This window comes from Crocuta crocuta, unplaced genomic scaffold (assembly GCF_008692635.1).
Source record: "Crocuta crocuta isolate KB4526 unplaced genomic scaffold, BGI_CrCroc_1.0 scaffold112, whole genome shotgun sequence".
NCBI lineage: Eukaryota > Metazoa > Chordata > Mammalia > Carnivora > Hyaenidae > Crocuta > Crocuta crocuta.
In genome coordinates this window covers 2176962-2196190 of record NW_027528818.1, presented here as the reverse complement: position 1 = coordinate 2196190, position 19229 = coordinate 2176962, and the positions used below count along the sequence as shown (strand labels likewise).

Below are 19229 nucleotides of genomic sequence, written 5' to 3'. Positions count from 1 at the left end.
AACTTACCTATAGGATAGGATTCTGTTTCCTGTTTTGGTGGTACATGTAGGTAAGTGAGAATTAGGAATAGAGATTAGAAGGCTAATTTTTGAAGTGTACTTTCAAACCTCTAGAGAAAAAATATTTATTGTATGTATTTCTGAGAGGTAGCACCTGATTATGTCTCTAAGCAATTGCAGTCTGAACCACTCACCTTATCTCTGCTAACTTTCCTTAACTGTTTATTGTATCTCAAAACTCAAGCTGAGTTAATAGTGTGTAATTATTAATATGTGAGTATGATATGAATTTTGATATAATATAATAAAGGTAAGTGTAATAGATCAGAGAGAAATTATCAGCTCATACAGTGGTTTTTGGCCATTTCAGTGGTGTAATAATAATAATAATTTCTATTTAGTCAGCTTTAGACTTTTAAAAGTCCAATTATATTTTTTATAGGATAATGGAGATAAGTGGAGTTAAATGCTTTTTACTGCTCAGATTATATCCAATTGACATGGATAAATTTAATATAAGGTCAAACCAGTAAGAAGAGAGAATGCAAGTTGGTAGGGAAAAAAGAAAAACTCAAATAATACATAAAAGTAATAGGTGGAAGAACAGGATTAGGGAAAGTTTTCAATGTTAGCTGGAGCAGGACGTTTATTTATAACTGGTTCTGATCTGTTAACTCTGGGTTTACCAGCGAGCAACAAGGTAAGTACAGGAACTAGATTATGCATTTAGAAACTTCTGCAGCAATTTAACATTGCCATGATACTTTTATCTATTTTTAAAAGCATGTATTCAAGACGAATCAAGAAAAATCCTGTGGGGCACCTGGGTGGCTCAGTCAGTTAAGCATCTGACTTTGGCTCAGGTCATGATCTGAGGGTTCGTGGGTTTGAGCCCCGCATCGACTCTGTGCTGACAGCTTGGAGCCTGGAACGTGCTTCAGATTCTGTGTTTCTCTCTCTCTCTCTCTCTCTCTCTCTCTCTCTGTCTTTCTCTCTCTCAAAAATAAATAAACATTAAAAAAAAGAAAGAAAAATCTTGTGCTTCACTACAAGTAGTTTGAGATTACTGAGGTGGGAAGTCTTGGATAGTCTTCCAATGCTGAGAGGTTAGAGAACATGATTGGATTCATACCTTTTACTAAAAAAGAGCTGAAAAAAATACGTGATCTATCTCTTCTCATTTTCTTTCTTAAAAGTGTACCATTAGGTACAGCATAGGAAGTACAGTCAATGATACTGTAATAGTGTTGTATGGTGACATCTAGTAGCCACATTTGTGGTGAGCATAGCATAACAGAAAGACCTGCCCAAGCACTATGTGTCCAAGCACCTGAAACTAATGTAACATTGTGTCAACTATATTTCAGCAAAAAATATAAGTGTACCTCTATACGTGTGTATTCTCATAGTTCTGCTTTGCTATAAGCTCTTCAACCTAGAGGTTTTTGCTCACTTTTGTAAATTAGCTTTGTATCTTGTGCTGTGCTAAATTCTCTTATTAATTTTAGTTGTTTCTTATGATCCCTATCATTTTTTAAGTAAGCAGTTAAGTAACCTGAAAATACACAGGTTTACACCTTCCTTCCTTCCTTCCTTCCTTCCTTCCTTCCTTCTTCTCATGAATGTGTGTCTTTTTCTTGCCTTATGGGAAGAGTTAGGACAATGTTAAGTGGAGGTAGAAAAAAATGGGCATTTTTGCCCTGTTTCTATATCAGTAAGAAATTATTCAATATTTCACTATTAAGTATGATGTTAGCTATTGCTTTTCTATAGATGAGCTTTTCCAAACTGAGGAAAATATTTTATTCTAAGTTTGTTGAAAGGTTTCTTTTTCTAAATACTTTTTTAAAATGTTTATTTTTGAGAGAGAGAGAGAGAGCGAGCGAGCAAACATGAATGGGGAAGGGGCAGAGAGAGAGAGAGACAGAATCTGAAACAGGCTTCAGGCTCTGAGCTGTCACCATGGGGTTTGAGCTCACAGACCTTGAGATCATGACCTGAGTCTAAGTCAGACACTTAACTGGTTGAGCCACCTGGCTGCCCGTTTCTTGAAACCAAAAAGTTTCTTTTTTTTCTTTGTCATAAATGTTAAGTGCATTTTTTAACCTATTGAAATGATCATGTGTTTTTAAAAATTTGTTAATATGTTAAATTATCTTGTTTTTCTTTTACAGTTAGAATCCACCTTGACTGTTATGACCAATTTTTATTTCCAGAATAGAATCTTTTTAAAAAGATTTGTTCTTTCCTTAAATCATTGGTTAAAGGCCTTATTAAACAGAAACAAAGCAAAACATCACAGGGCCAATTTTACCTAGTAGTACACAGAAGAAAAATTAAATTTTAAACACATAAATATACAAAAATAGGAAGTATATTGTCAGAGTAACAAATTCTTAGACTTTCTGAAGGCATATCAAAATACCTACATGAAAAGTTGCATTCACTATATTTTCAGTGCTAGGACTATTCACAGCACCTACGATATATACAAAGTAGCATTATACTACCATAGTTCACACTTGATACACACAGTTTACCTTTATGCCACAATTTCTCAATTCAAGATATGGTTAATGCAATGACATTTAGTTTATTTTTTTCTCCTAAACCTAAATAAAGAAATTATTATTTAGACACATGGTATAATGTTATGTCTTCTTCTTATACAATTATATATTTTAAATTAAAAAAAATTTTTTTAAATGTTTATTTATTTACTTTTGAGAGAGAGAGAAAGCACAAGCAGGAGAGGGACAGAGGGAGAGAGAGAGGGAGACACAGAATCTGAAGCAGGCTGCAGGCTCTGAGCTGTCAGCACAGAGCCTGTCACAGGGCTTGACTTCATGAGGGGCTTGAACTTATGAACTTCGAGATCATGACCTGAGCCAAAGTTGGATACTTAACGGACTCAACCACCCAGGCTCTCAAACTTCAAATACTTCATTTCATGGAAACTGACCTAGATGTACAAAGGCTCTAAATACAGTAGGGTGAAAATGTTTCCTTTTTGCAGATTCCAACCATTTATGGTATTTCAGTCCAAATACATTCTGGGCATGATTTCAGAACACTGAACAACAACAACAAAACCTCACAGTGTCACTACCTACACGCAAATAGCAGCATACTACACACACAGCAATGACTGCTATGCACAGTTGGCTCTTTGCCCCTTTGCAGGCTCTTTTCCAGGTCACAGAAGCTCGTTTATTTAAAAATGATACCATAGGTTTCAATGTTGTCTTGGAAAGTTCCTCTTGAAATGTAACTAACAGGACCACCTACAAACTCTAATCAGTCACCTTTCTCTTACTCCTCACTGATTAGTTCATATACAATATGTCATATTTTTAATTAAAAAAAGACTTTATTTTTTTAGAGAAGTTTTATGTTCATAGCAAAATTGAGAGGAAGGGAGGGGGATTTCTCTGTACCCCCTGCCCTCCCTCCCACACAGCCCCTCTCCATGATCAACATTCTCCACCAGACTAGTATATTTATTACAATTGATGAGCCTACACTGACACATTACTACCACCCCAAAACCATAGTTTATATTAGTTATTAACTTAAAACAGCTTATCAGTGTTTTATTAAAGTGATTGATGATACTCATAACACCATTAATGAGTAAGATGTAAACAAAACATGCCTACATTTAGGAATTATTATTTTAGATGAATATTTTAGAGAGCAATTTTTTCATAACTAGAAAAGCCATAGGATTTATACTGAACACAAACATGATGATTTGTTAGCCTTGCTGTTTCATAATATCAGTAGTATTATAAGTGAATCGAGTACAGTGAAGAAGGGGAAGTAGATTTCAGGACAGAATCCTATTAACAGTTTAAATGTTCGATGTCTCTAACACAAAAGAACATTTTCTATGTCCATTATCTCTTTTTTCCATCCACATGGTACAAATCTTTTATCCCTTTCATATTATAAACCAGAAATGAAATATTTTAGTATAAAAATACCTGCTCAGAAAAATCTATTTTATAATATATGCTATCAATTTCAGTTTTCAAGTATTTAAGTAATGCTAATCGAAGTAATTTTTTTAAGCAACACATTTGTAGACTGAGCTTCAAAGAAAGGGAAAAATAATTTAAAATAATGGGTATACATTTCTGTCCAAAGGTTTAAAACCCAAGGTATAACAGAGTAATGGCAGAGGTAGAATGCAATAGGAAATAAAAAGAGAAAAAGGTGATTTATTATAACTAATGTCTTGTTTTAAAAAAACTGACAAAAACCCCCCAAAACATATTGACTTAATGTGTCCCCAAAGGACATGCTAAAATCTAATGGCATAAAGAAGAAAAATCAGAGCAAATCCATCGTGAAATAAAGATAAAACTGCTTTACTACACACTTACAAATCTTTTTTCCTCTGTGCATAATAATTACCAGCACTTGTCTTCTTTTCTGTAAAGTAGCACAAATTGCTGCCAATAACAAAACTCTCCTCTTGGCGTAAAACATTGTTAACTTTCTGTGTCAACTGAATGACTGATTAATATTAAAAGTTTAAGCCTAGATCACTATGGACTGCAGTAAAAATACTCATTAAAAGCAATTCAAGGCAGGAAATCAAACTTTTAGGTAATATTTTTATTTATATTACCAACAAAGGAATTCTCAAAAGTATGAAAGCCTGGGTCTAGTCTAAAATAAATATCTGTATAATTTTAAAAGTTGAGGTTTCTAACCTTTCAGGCAATGTTCTTTTCTTTAAGTCTGGAAGGTTTATAAACACGTATGTATTAAGTTAAGATGAAATTAAGATAAATATTTTGTTTCAGTAAAAATGGAAATAGCTGTAATTAAGAGATCATTTATGTCTTTTTTTATCTTTTACAATCCTCTCATGAACAATTTTACTTAGAGAAGCCAACGAGATATGCTTAAGTTGAACTAAGAGTTATTATTATCATATCTTTTATATACATGGGATGGAGATTCACACTGAGATATGTGCAATTTCAAGGCTCTTCTTTTTTTTTTTTTGGTAGAAAAAGGAAATAAGAAAGGGTAATACCTCAGTTTGCAATCATTGAATTATATTTTAAATTTATTTTAGCTTCAACTCGACTCAATGAATGGAGCTCTATTAATATAACAATGTGATAATTGATGGCTTCCAGAATCCCACCTCACAAAAATGAATGGCCATTCAAGAAGAAACATCATATTGGGCACCAAAAGCCTATATAAATAAGTGCTGACATTAATATAAAACCTGATAAACACTATTTTTAGTTCCTCTGTTATCTCACTATGCAGCCAGAACTATGGGCTCTTGCCAGTTCAAAACCAAAGACCTAGATCATTTTCTGACAGATAAATTTCTAACACTCATATATAGATGACAAATTTTACAGTAATCTGCAAATTTTTATCTGTAGTCTTTTATATACATCCAAAGAAGATATAGTTGATGAGTTTTGTGCTCATATTGATTTCAGATGACCATTTACAACCATATCTCTTTGATTTCAGAAAAGAATGGGATTATAAGGGGGAAACATCAAATAGCATTGTCAGATAAAATTGACAGTGCCAGGATATAAGGAAAAAAGGGAAGAAGATTGAATTTAGCTTGTTAAATATGTATTCATGTACCACTTCTAACAACCTTTTTCAGATACAAACTGGGCCTACCACCAGCTACTAGGTAAAGCATTTAAGCTCTTCGGCTTAACATCAAAAGACAACAGACATCTCAGCAAGCCACACTGCAAATTAGAGTAATATTTTAAAAACACTGTTGAGATTTATGTTTTTAAAGAAATGCTTAAATGGTCAATATATAGAGAAGCAATATGAACATATTACTGACCTGTACAGGAAATATGAGCATCTTAACACTAAAAACACACAAAATCTCACCAAAGAATGGAGACGATATCTTAGACATCTCACTTTTTCCCTAACATCCACGCATTCTCCCTGGGCTAACACGAGAGCTATTATTCCCTGTCAGATTCACCTTTACATAAATCTCTCCGAAAAAGCCTACAACAGTATCACAGCTGGCAATGTGCCCAGTCTACCAGTAATGGCTCAGTGAATCTCTATTCAAAATGATTTGAAATAAGACCTATGAGGTAAGGTATAAATGATCATCCCCTCCCCTAGTTTTCCAAGTTATATACTGTCATACTTTAAGAGATTGGTAGGCAAAAAAAATCAAGAGTGTTACATATTCTTTATGGTTCTATAAAAATGTTCTACCAATAGATGAAAATTCCACCAAAACTACACTTTCAAGTTCATTCCAACACTATAAAACTTGTCTAATTGTTTCTACTCATTTACTCAACTAGGTAACATTCTATTGATTCTGTAGCCATATGGCTTATAAAAATAAAAGGGAATGTTTATAACATTGGGGAGGTAGAAAAAAATTTTGTTCTAATACAGCTATAGATACAGATTTTAAGATTCTATTTGTGTAATTAGAATTTGCCATTTTAAATGGCACTTAGCTCTTTCCACTTACATTATTAGCTTCAAATGTCTTGAAATAATCCAAGTATTTTGAAACACTTGTCTGAGAATATAAGTAATCTGGAATCACATACCAAACTCCTATACAATTTCTTAGAGAACAAATGTGTAGCTGCATATTTTGAAAATGCAGATCCATGAAGCCAATTTTGCATATAGGCACTCATATGACCAAAACACAAAACATATCAGACTAATTTTCAAAGTAAAGTAGGACTATAAAACTCTACACAGCAACTTCTGAAACTTGATGTCTACTTATCTATCCCAGAGATCTAAATGCCTTCCATATACGAATGGCTTCCCCCTCAACCCCAAACAAAAAATACAAGACAAAACAAACCAAACAGAAGCCCTGTACTGGAAGTATTTATCTCACAATTTGTTATATTATATTTAAGCATACAACATCAGTGTCCTAATTGTTCTTTATTAAATCTTTTTAGCCACCTCAACATATTTCTCTGAACTTAATGTAGCAAGTAGTCATTGGATATGGAACCAAAATAAAACATGAAGCCAAAATGTAAGGAATGAAGTGAGAGAGGTAAAAATAAATTAATCTAAATGATACTGATTTGTCCCCAAGTATGGTAAACTTGCTACATTTGTTTAGAAAATTAGCATTAAGTATTACTACCTAATAACAAACAAAACCTAGAATATCTAGGTTAAAGAATATTTTTTATTAGAAAAAATTTAACATAATAAAATTTCAAAAACTGAAACTGACATGGGTACCTGAGTGGCTCAGTCAGTTAAGCATTTGACTCTGGATTTCAACTCAGGTTGTGAGATAGAGCCCCAAGTCAGGCTCTGTGCTGGGTGTGGAGCCTACTTAAGATTCTCTTTCTCCCTCTCCCTCTCTATCTTTCTCTCCCTCTCCCTCTGCCTCTTATGCGCTCTCTCTCAAGTAAATAAATAAATCAATTAAAAAATAAAATAAAAACTGAAACAGACCGTATATAGCATATGGAAACATCAATACAATTTTGATAACATTAAATAATCATTTCTATTCCAGAATCATATGGTAAATATTAATATTTCTACTGACAGACTCTACAGGGAAAGGGAAACTTAATTCTAAGATAGATTTCCCCAAAAGAATTGCCTTTCAATATTCAAATCAAAACGATATACCACCAACACAGAAGGGAAACACAAACTGTTATTGTCAGCATTCCAAATTCTCTATGCAAGAGACTGACATTTAAAGACTAAATGATTCATGGTGTGCCTGGGTGTTTCAGTAGGTAGAACATGTCACTCTTGATCTCAGGGTCATGACTTCAAGCCCCATGCTGGGTGTAGAGCTTACTTAAAAAAAAGAAAAAAGAATAAATAATCCATTTTATTTATAGTGAATTAAGATTACAATGTTTACACTGAATACCTAGAATGATTACTGAAATTAATCTAATTGAAGTAAAACTTAACTTTATTCTAGAACATTCTCATTGCTTACATTCAACAAACAGATAAAACAGGAAAGTCACAGAATCATGTTAAATTTATAATAATTCACATAAACATAGATTAAATTATCAAAGAAAGGATTAAACTGACATCTTCATAGCTTTTTGCAAATTCAACTTATTTCTAGGCCTCCACATAGTGAAAGCAGTAGGCAGATTTCTTGACATGGTCCAATCTATTTAAAAAACAAAAAAGATTGTATAGGGGCATGATTTGTAAAGCAAGATAATAAAATTAAATAACAGAATTCTAATTAATATTGGCTTTTCAGAATTTCTTAAGAAGAGATATACAAGGATTGCTCAGCTGCCTACAAATAATTAAATCTCTTAAGCACTTAATACAGTAACTGCAGGCTTCATTTTGAAGTCTTTGTTAAAACGAACAATTGCATACTCCAGGAAATCAAACTCAACACTGGAGTATTTGGCTTTAATCAGAGCCCATAATCCCTAAAGAGAAGAGAATCCAGTGCAAACTGACTTGACTAGAATATTTTTACCTGCTTTTCAGTAACTCCTGTCTCGAAAGTCCTTATATTCTTTGTAGGCTTCAAGGTAAGAATGTAGCCACTGGCCCTGGAGTTCTTCATCTGGACAGAGAATATACTCTGCATCACTTGGACCTACGCATTCACTGAAATGATTTCTAATATCATGCAGCAGGTAGTTATGCCAAGAATTTTAGAATCAATGAACTGTATGACAGCTTCTTTCTCACTATAGATTCTATTCTTTCTTATACAAGAGGTCATTACAGCTGGTACTCCCAGGTTGGAAAGAATCTCCTTGAAATGTCATCTCCTCCTGAAGAACTTGAGGGTTCTGTATATTACTTCAGAACATTTTCTTAATATCTTTCTCTGCAAATGCTGTGGGAATGAGAGAGAAATATCTTCCCACCTGTAGCCACTGATTAGATTTGGGAATTCAACCATTGTGTGCATGAATAGTATAGATTTTAGCAAGTTGACGAGCTATTAGCCTAAAAAAAAACAGTTGCAGACACCACAGTGTTTTTTCTCTGTATACATTTACAGCAGAGTTCATTACTGAAGGTACAACTGAGCTGTGGTGCACAGCTATGAGCTTGCAATACTCGAAGTCTTTACTTCCACATCTCACCAACTGGCCTCTCAGTCTTATTGCTATAGCTTCTCACCAGGATTGTTATCGTCCATTATGTTACCCACATAGCAGCGAGTAAGTTTGTGGTTTCATCTATAAAGATCTGCAGGTCTCTTCCTGGTTGGGAGAGTGGGGGGTCCCCCTGTGGCCACAGGTATTGAAGGTGGTTCAGAGACCTTTCTGGCAGCTCTGCTCCTCCTGACCCTGAATCATGATGTTCAAGTGGAGCACCTCCAGGGAACCCGCTAATGTAATTAGCCCTGGTCCAGGTCCAGTAGAGACCACTGTAAAGAAAGTGACAAAAACCGTGGTGGGTGCTGACCAGCTGGCCGATGCTTTTGTCCTGAGAGGCTCCATACATCCAAGGCCTTATGTTTAGTTGTTTACAGTTTATTACTTTTGACTCCAAACCACTGCTCCAAAGCTGATTAATGTCCACCTTCTTCCCTCTCTATAGGATCAGTATCGATATTGTCCTCAAATTTTGGGCGTTGAGGTTATGGCTATTCCCTCCTTTTACTGATGACAGGATATTTTTTATTTTCCACTGTTCAGTTTGTTTCCAATTGGTTCTATGACTAAGAGAGAATTTTAAAAGCCTTTACTAGTCGCTTACCCAGGTTAAAACTCAGGTAGTGCTTTCTTACTACAAAGCAGTGGATCTCCATTCTGGCTGCACATTAGGATTTCTTGGAGGAGTTTTTACAATTCCAGTGACCTGACTATATGCAAGACTTTTAAGCCAGGACTTCCAGAGTTAGACCCAGGCATCAGCCATTTGAAAAATCTCCCAGGGGATTCTAGTGCTTAAGCAGCAATGTAGAGTCTAATACTTCTTTCTCTATGTGCTTTGTTTTGTTTTGTTTTTATTTCAGAATATGTGTAAATTTGCGTAGCTATCCACATGAATTTATCTCCGTGGAACAAATTCAATTATTTTTAGCATCAATAAATTTCAATTAAAATTTATTTGTTTCAATGTTTTCAATTGAGCTACTATCAGATTAAGACAAATTATTTTCATAGTGGTACTGTTTTTAGGAACAGTTATTACCAGAAACTAATTGTTAAATCATAGGATATAGAGAATACAACTGAAAAAGATGCAGAGAGAACTGAGACTCATACTAAATAGTGATTCACTGTGCTAGTTGAGACTGCCATAAAAAATTACCACAGACTGGTGGTTTAAACAACAGGAATTCATTTTCTCATAGTTCTGGAGGCCAGAAGTCCAAACTCAGGATATGGGCAGAGGTGTTTTTTTCTAGGCCTCTCTCTTTGTCTTATAGGTGTCTGCCTTTCTCTGTCTGGTTCTGCACATAGTCTTCCCTCTGTACCTGTCTGTCTGTGTCTTTAAACATTTATTTTTTTATTTTATTTTATTTTATTTTATTTTATTTTATTTTATTTTATTTTATTTTATTTTTTTAAAGAGAGAGAGAAAGACACAGAATCCAAAGCAGGCTCCAGGCTCCAAGCTGTCAGCACAGAGCCTGATGTGGGGCTCAAACTCACGAACTGCAAAATCATGACCCGAGCTGAAATCACTCACTAACCAATTGAGCCATGCAGGCGCCCATGTCTGTCTATATCTTAATCTTCTCCTCTTATAAGAACACCAGTCAGATTGGACCAGAGTCCACCCTTATGATCTCATTTTAACTTAATTAGCTCTTTAACACTCTGTCACCAAATACAATAACATTCTGAGGTACCAGAGGTTAGGACATCAACATACGAATTTTAGAGGAACACAATTCAGACCATAACATACACCAAACAGCAAAATTTTGAGTTTTATAACTATGCTAGAGTTTTGAAATTACAAAACTAAGACAACAGATAGGCATCAAATATAATTAAGAATAACACTTTATCAAAAATTTTCAAGTGTAGGGGCACCTGGGTGGCTCAGTCGGTTAAGCATCAAACTTCAGCCCAGGTCATGATCTCGTGGTTAGTGAGTTCGAGCCCCACGTCGGGCTCTGTGCTGACAGCTCAGAGCCTGGAGCCTGTTTCGGATTCTGTGTCTCCCTCTCTCTCTCTCTGCTCCTCCCCCACTCGCACTCTGTCTCTCTCTCTCTCTCTCTCTCAAAAATAAATAAACATGAAAAATTTTAGAAAAGGCTTTCAAGTGTAGGTTATGATTATTTTCCATAGCAAAGACCGTACTTACTCAGAAATTTTGGAAGACACAGAAAAGTAGAAAGGAGAGTGGGGGAAAAATGGTTTTCTGCCACTCGTACGTACTCTTCACATACTGATGCCGATCCTCCTGGTCGTTTTCCTATTCACATTAAAAAATAAACATGGTGGGGCGCCTGGGTGGCTTAGTCGGTTAAGCGTCCGACTTTCGCTTAGGTCATGATCTCGCGGTTCGTGGGTTCGAGCCCCGCGTCAGGCTCTGTGCTGACTGCCAGCTCAGAGCCTGGAGCCTGTTTCAGTCTGTGACTCCCTCTCTCTCTGACCCTCCCCTGCTCGCGCTGTCTCTCTCTCTCCTAGAAATAAATAAAACATTTAAAAAAAAAAATAAAAAAAAAATAAACATAGTTGGTGAACATGATGTATCCGAAACGATGCATTCTGCTTTTCAAATATTTACTCAATATAATTTAAACATTTTCCCTTTTATATTTTTCATTTAAATATTTCTAACAGGCGTATAATGGTACACCTAGTCAAAAGAAACTGTTTTACTAATCATTCTGCTTCTGGTTTGAATTCATTTGGATTATTAGTCAGTGTCTACCAAGAAAACACTGCACAATTACACTGGATCATTGAAAAATAGACTAGTTTTGAGAACAGTTTTGGATTTGCATCAAAACTGAGATGATAGTACAAACAGTCCTTTTTAATCCTTTCTCACCCAGCTTCTCTTATTAACATTTCATTTCAGTATGGTACATCTGTTACAGCTAATAAACCAATATTGATTCCTTGCGATTAATGAAAGCCCATAGATTATTCAGATATTCTTAGTTTTTACATAATGTCTTTTTCTGTTTCAGGGTCCCAACCCAGATACATTTCATTGAGTCATCAAATCCCCTTAGGCACCTCTCGGCTGTCATAGTTTCTCAGACATCCCTTGTTTTCATAACCTTGACAGTTTGAAGAATACTGGTCAGGTATGTCGTAGAAGGCTACACTAATGGAATTTTTTTATGATTTTCTATTTTGCGATTATAGTAGAGCTATGAGTTTTGAGAAGACCATGCTATTTTTCATTATGTCATATGCAGGGTACATATGTTAGCATGATTTATCACTGTTGGTGTTGACCTCAATCACCTGGTAAGAGTCATATTTGTCAGGTTCTTCTACTGTAAAGTTACTATAACTTTCCAGTATGTATTCACTGGGGACAAAATCACTATGTACAGTCCACACTTAAAAAGTGAAGATTTATGCTCCCCTTCCTTGAGGGATATGTATGCAAATATTATTTAGACTTCTTCTGCAAGGGGGCTTGTCTTTTAGCCCTACTTATTTATTTATTTAGTCATTTTTTATTAGTATAGACTCATGGATATATATTTTATTCTTTGGGTTTTAATATAATACTACTTGATTTTGTTGCTCAAATCATTCCAGGTTTGGTCACTGGGGGCTCTTTCAGTTGGCTCCTATGTTCCTCTGACACACTCCCATCAATGTAGGATTTTTAAAAAACATTTCCTTACTTTCTGACACTATAAAATGCTCTAGGCTTATCTTGTTTATTTCTGACCCTAGTATTAAGATCAGCCATTTTTTCAAGGAGCCCTAATTCCTTTTATTGGAGAATAACTATTAGAAATCAAGATCTGGGCATTTGGTGTGCTCATTGTTACTGAGATTTGTTACTTGTTGACTTACTCAACTGACAGAGCAGGGAAATATATGTGTGTATACTAACTCATGCATATACTCGTATTTATAAATATCTCATTATGTACACATCTCTATATGAAGCTAAAGTTGAATTCATACTGATGTCTTCAACTCTGATCCATTACCACATGGATTATTTTAATTTCTCCCTTGCTTGTCTGTAAATTTCCACTCCAACCACGAGAAACCTGGCTCTGGCCAGCCACTAAATGTTGACTTAATTGTTCAATTATGATATGTACATAGGAGTATTAGAACTGTTTACCTTTACTCCTGTAGAAAACAACTTTATCAGATGGGGTTTAGTGCTCATGCGCAGTTTCATTTGCCCTTAGTCTTACAGATTCATCTCGTTTCCAAAGTTACTTAGGTCAGCACATTTCTCTCGCATCCTCTTACACTGAGGTTGTTTCATGTATTTGTAATACGGTCAGATTCTCTGCTCATAGTCTGCATTCCATCCTGGGATCCTCTGACCTCCTAAATAATGTTTTAAAATTTACATACATTATGGTTTACTCTTTGTACCGTAAGTTCTATGGGGGTTAACAAATGCATTATGTAATGTACCCACCATTATAATAACATACAGAATAGTTTCACTGCCCTAAAATCCTCTGTAATTCACCTAGGCAACCCTCCTCCACAACAAACCCATGGCTACCACTGACTGTTTCACTCTCCTTATAGTTTTGGCTTTTCCAGAATATTATATAATCATGTAATTGAGATAAGACAGTATGTACCCTTTCCAGGCTGGCTTCTCTCACTTAGCAATGTGTATTTAAAGTTTCTCCATGTTTTCTGTGGTGGCTTGATAGTACCTTTCTTTTTGTTGCAGAATAACATTCCATTGTGAGCATGAAGCATAGTGTATTTATCCATTTATCTATTGAAGGACATCTTGATTGCTTAAAGTTTTTGGTGAATACAAATAAAGCTGCTATAGAAATTCATTTGCAGTTTTCTGGTCTAGACATACATTTTCACATCAGTTGAGTAAATACCTAGAAATGTGATTGCTGGATTGCACGGTAAGGTTAGGTTTAGTTTGGCACAAAACTGCCCAGCTGTGTTTCAAAGTGGCTGTACCATGTTGCATTCCACCAACAATGAATGAGGGCTCCTGTTGCTCTGTATTCTCCTTGGAAGATTTTTATAGAGGCTTAATTTGTAACGATATGGGTAGAGTTTAGGGAAACAGGCAAGGGATAGTGTCATCCGCTGGAGCTCACAATAGTACACATAGAGGGAAAGAATCCTGGAGCAGCTGAAGGGAATGTGCAGTCTCCCTGGAGTTAGGGCCTTGGGGAAAGGGGCACGGGGAACCAGCCAGCACTTGGAGATCTAAAACAGAGATTCTTGGCTATAAATACCTGAGCTTTACTCTTCTCCCTTCTGATTGTTCTGCTTGTGCCTCTCACTGGCTCAATTCAACCAGAAGCCAGAGCAGAAGGGATCTGTTGATGCAATCTAAACAGGCTAGCCTCTCATAGCACAGAGCCGGCTGGAGAAAAAGTGGGCAACATCTTGTGGGTCAAATGAAAATATCCAGCATATTTATGTTTCTGCAAATTTTTACTGTTGGTTTTTTTTGGCCAAAAACTTATTTTTGGCATTTCAGACTACTTCTCCTTGGAAATAATATTTCCAATTGTGTATTACTAGACAAAAGAAAATGAAAAGTTTGAAGGTTGCTGAAGGACTTATACATGTCTCATAAGTAATATCTAAAGTTTTGCCTATCATAGTTCTAAGATCTTATGATTTCAGCATCATTGTTGATATATATGTATGTATATATGCACACACACATATATCAACAATATATAGATATAGATATATAAATTGATATATATATACACACATATGTATATGACATAATTAATTTTATACACTTTCATAGGTATTACTTCTTTTTTCATTTGTGGTTGCTGTTTTTGGCACATGAAAATATTAATTTCATTTGGGAACAAGACTGTATATGATGCAAGAGTTGAGTACATATTAAAAATAAGGATTTGTATATTTTTTTAAATGAATAAACACCTCTACCTAGATATTGATGTAAATATAGATTTTTACCAAAGATAGTAGATAAAATCTGTTTTCAGAAACATATGGTATATAGTCTCACCTTACAGACATGATAATCATGATTTCAAACATGTGTTCAAATTGTTCACTTGTGTCAGTAATGCCAGTTTCTCATTTTAAGGACATCGCTCATGAAAATTGAAAGTTTGTAGATTATTTCATCTCTGTTCATTTCAGGGTTTTTTTTTTTTTCTAGTGTCACTGTGGGCTTCTTGCTCCTTTTTTCTTTTTTTACTATCCTTCACTCGGATCAGGGAATGCTGACTATTCCTAAGATTGCTGAAAAAAGTTATTGAGGAGACAACGCAATTTTCAAATCTTTCATCCTTTCTCACTTAACAGAGATATACATCTTTTTATTCCACCAAAAATGCTCTTACCAAGGTCACCAATGACTCATTTTTTGCTAAATCCAGTGAACACTTATGAGTTTTTATTCAATTATTTGACCTTTCAGCAGCATCTGGCACTATCAATGGTTACCCTTTTCTGGAAGCACTTTCATTTCCTGGCATAGAAGACACTGCACTTGCCCTATTTTTCAGGTCTCTGGAGCCAGACTGTCTGGGCTCAACTCTTAGTTCTGATATTGTTCAGCTGTATGACCTTGATTAAGTCACTCAGTATCTTTAGGATTCAGTTTCCTTACAGTTAAAATGGGGGCAATAATAGTACCTATGTCTTAGGGTAGGTGTAAGATGTCATTGAGTGAATGTATGTAAGATGATTCAAACAATGTTTGGTACCCCAGCACCTTTTAAGTAATAGCCAGTGTTATGATGGTAAATTAGCTTTCTAAAACATAAAGCCCTGCTTTGTAGTGTTGCCAATTTCTTTGGTGTAAATACTTCTACCGTAGCCTTAAATACTCCAACCATTCTTGAATAATTAAATAACTGGCTTTCCCAGGGGCTAGCTACCAATAGCCACTTTCCCTCTTGGCCACTTAATCTACTCTGCTTAGCCTCCGTTGCGGGTTCCTCTTCCTTTCATTTCTTAAACATCATTGCTCTTCAGTGGTATGCCCTAGGCTTCTCAATTGTCTTACTTTGCATATTTTCTGTTAGAAATCTCATTCATTTTTTAAAAAGGGGATATATAGACTTCTGGGAAGGATCCTAAGCTCACCTTGTCCCATGGATACAACTAGATAATACCCACATCAGTGTAAATACCCCAGAAAACAACACAAAGACTGGCAGAACAGAATCTCTATAGCTAAACGTAGAGAAGAGGCCACATCAGAAAGGGTAGAAAGGGCATAGACATGGTTGGGCACCTAATGGACCCACAGGAGTGAGAAGGAGGAATGGAGGGAGGGAGGGATGACATGAATACGAAGAGGAGAAAGGACAAAACCCCACCCCAGGAACCCCAGGGGACCCTCATGGGGAAGACAAAATCCCCATAACATTTAACTTTGACAATCAGAGGAACCTAAAAGTCAGTGTAGCAAAATACTTGAAACTTTAAAAATCAGCAGGCTCAACTCCAGGAGAAAAGGCACAACAAAGAGCTCTGTAGAGATATGACATAAAAGCAGTAGTTTGAAAAATGCGTAGGGTATACTGGAAGGAGGGTTTATTTATTACTCTCAGAGTATATGCTGGAGGGACAGAGATCTTTGGGAGACTTCTCCAAGACCAAAAGAGCTGGTGGGCACCATTTCCTTCTTGCACCTCCTGGCTTAGATACAAGGACACCTGCAGTGCAGCACTCTCCGAGTAGCTTGCTAACAGCATGCCCCACCCCTAAGGCCTTCTGCACATCTGCTCCCTCTAGCCCAGCAGGCCTCTGGCATGAGTTTTCCTAAATGGCTGCAGGCCCCCTCCTGCAGTGGATTGGCATGCACCTTGCTGGCACCAGGATGCTGCCTCAGCTTCTCCTGTGGACACTCCCCCTCCAACCTGGCAGGCCTGGACAGGTGTTTTCCCAGGAAACTGTAGGTCCCCTCCTCCAATGGACTAGCACACTCACCCCCTCTGCCCGTTTCCTTGTCAGCCTGCCCTCTCCAATATGGCCTTGGCCAATGCCATCCAAAGAGATGCCACAAGCCTGGTAGGGTCCAAGCAGTTCTGACAGGTGCCAGCACTACTCTAACATGACTTCTGCCCTGAAAAGAGGGGAAGATAACCACACACACCAGTCTAACTGTGAGCCTAGCAGTGGGCTAGGGACTGACACCTGTTCTGACTGCAGGCTCCACCCACCGATGAAAGCTTCTCAGGGACAACACAGGAAAAGGGCCCTTCAGTTCAGTGCACTACATCTCTGGCAAATACCTGGTCTGACTCAACTCAAGCTTAAGGTAGCCCCAGAGCAGTCCACTAATAACAAAGGGACCAAACTTTACCCATAACAGGCAAAGAGAGCCTTGCAGATGACTGTACTGAAGGCACATGTGGCTTAGTCACAACAGTAGGGCATACACAACAGACATAGGAGACACCCTTGAAGTGTGAGGTTCTGGTGAGCAGGAGCCATTGCACCACAGGATGCTACAGGACCTCTTCTTCATAAGGCCACTACTTTCAAGATCAGGTGATGTAGCTGCCTTTCTTAACACATAGAAACAGATACAGAGGGTTAGACAAAATGAGAAGACAAGGAATATATCTCAAATGAAAGAACAGGACAAAATAACAGCAAGAGAGCTAAGTGAAACAACAGTAAGTAATATGACTGATAGAGAATTTAAATTAATGGTCTTAAAGATACTCACTGGACTTGAGAAAAGAATAGAGGACCTTACTGAGACCCTCAACAAAGAGATAGAAAACATGAAAAATAATCAACCAGAGATGAAGAACTTAGTAACAAATTAAAAATACACTAGACAGAATCAAGAGTAGACTAGAGAAAGCAGAAGAACAAATCAGTAACCTGGAGGACAGAGTAATGGAAAGCAATCCAGATGAACAGGAGAGAGAACAATAATGATAAAAAATGAAAATAGATTAAGGGAACCCAGAGGTGCCATCAAGCATAACAACATTTGCATTATAGGAAGTCCAGAAGCAGAAAAGAGAGAAAAAAAGGCAGAAAATTTATTTGAAGAAATAATAGCTGAAAACTTCATAAATCTGAGGAAGGAAACATGTAAAAGAGGAGGCACAGAGAATCCCCAACAAAATCAACACCAAGACACAGAGTAATTAAAATTACAAAAGTAGTGATAAGGAATTTTAAAACCATCAAGAGAAAACAAAAACAGTTACATACAAAGGAAACTCCGTAAGGATATCAGCTGATTTTTCAGCAGGAATTTTGCAGGCCAGAAGGAAGTAACATGATATATTCAAAATACTGAAGAAAAAAAAAACCCTGCAACCAAGAATACTCTATCCAGCAAGGCTACATTCAGAATAGAATAGAAGGAGAGATAAAGAGTTTCCCAGAAAAACAAAAGTTAAAGAAATTCATCACCACTAAACCAGCCCTACAAGAAATTTTAAAAGGGACTCTATGAGAAGAAAAGATAGACCATAAGTAGGAATTAGTAGGAAGTACAAAAGCAGTAAAATTATCTATTAACATCAGTCAGAAGATTGACAAAATAAAAGGAAATAAAGTATGACACCATATACTCAAAATTTGGTAAGGGAGATGAGTGAAGAATGAGGTCAAACTTAAGCTACCATCAACTTAATACAGACTGCTATGTGCATAATATGTTACATTTAAACAGAGTGGTAATCACAGATCAAAAACTGGTAATAGATATGCAAAAAATAAAGAGAAAGGAATCTGAGCAAATCACAAAAGAAATCCAACAAGCTATGAGAGAAGGGAGCCAGAGGAAAACGAAAGAGAGAACTACATAAACAGCCATTAAAACAAGTAACAAAATGGCAATAAGTACAGACCTATCAATATTATAAAAAAAATTATTAAAAAGTATATGCCAACAAATTGGACAACCTAAAAGAAATGGATAAATTCCTAGAAACATATAATCTACCAAAGCTGAAGCAGGAAGAAATAGAAAAGGTGTACAGAGCAATCACCAGCAATGAAATGGAATCAGTAAAAAACAAAACAAAAAAAAACACAACACCTCGACAAACAAAAGTCCAGGACCAGGTGGCTTCACAGGTAATTCTACCAAACATTTAAAGAAGAGTT

At 36.2% G+C, this 19229-nt stretch overlaps 1 pseudogene; it reads right to left on the bottom strand.

Moving 5' to 3' along the window:
• Positions 1-8330: 8330 nt before the first annotated feature.
• On the bottom strand, positions 8331-9485 carry LOC144224821 (ethanolamine kinase 1 pseudogene; annotated as a pseudogene).
• Positions 9486-19229: the final 9744 nt, after the last annotated feature.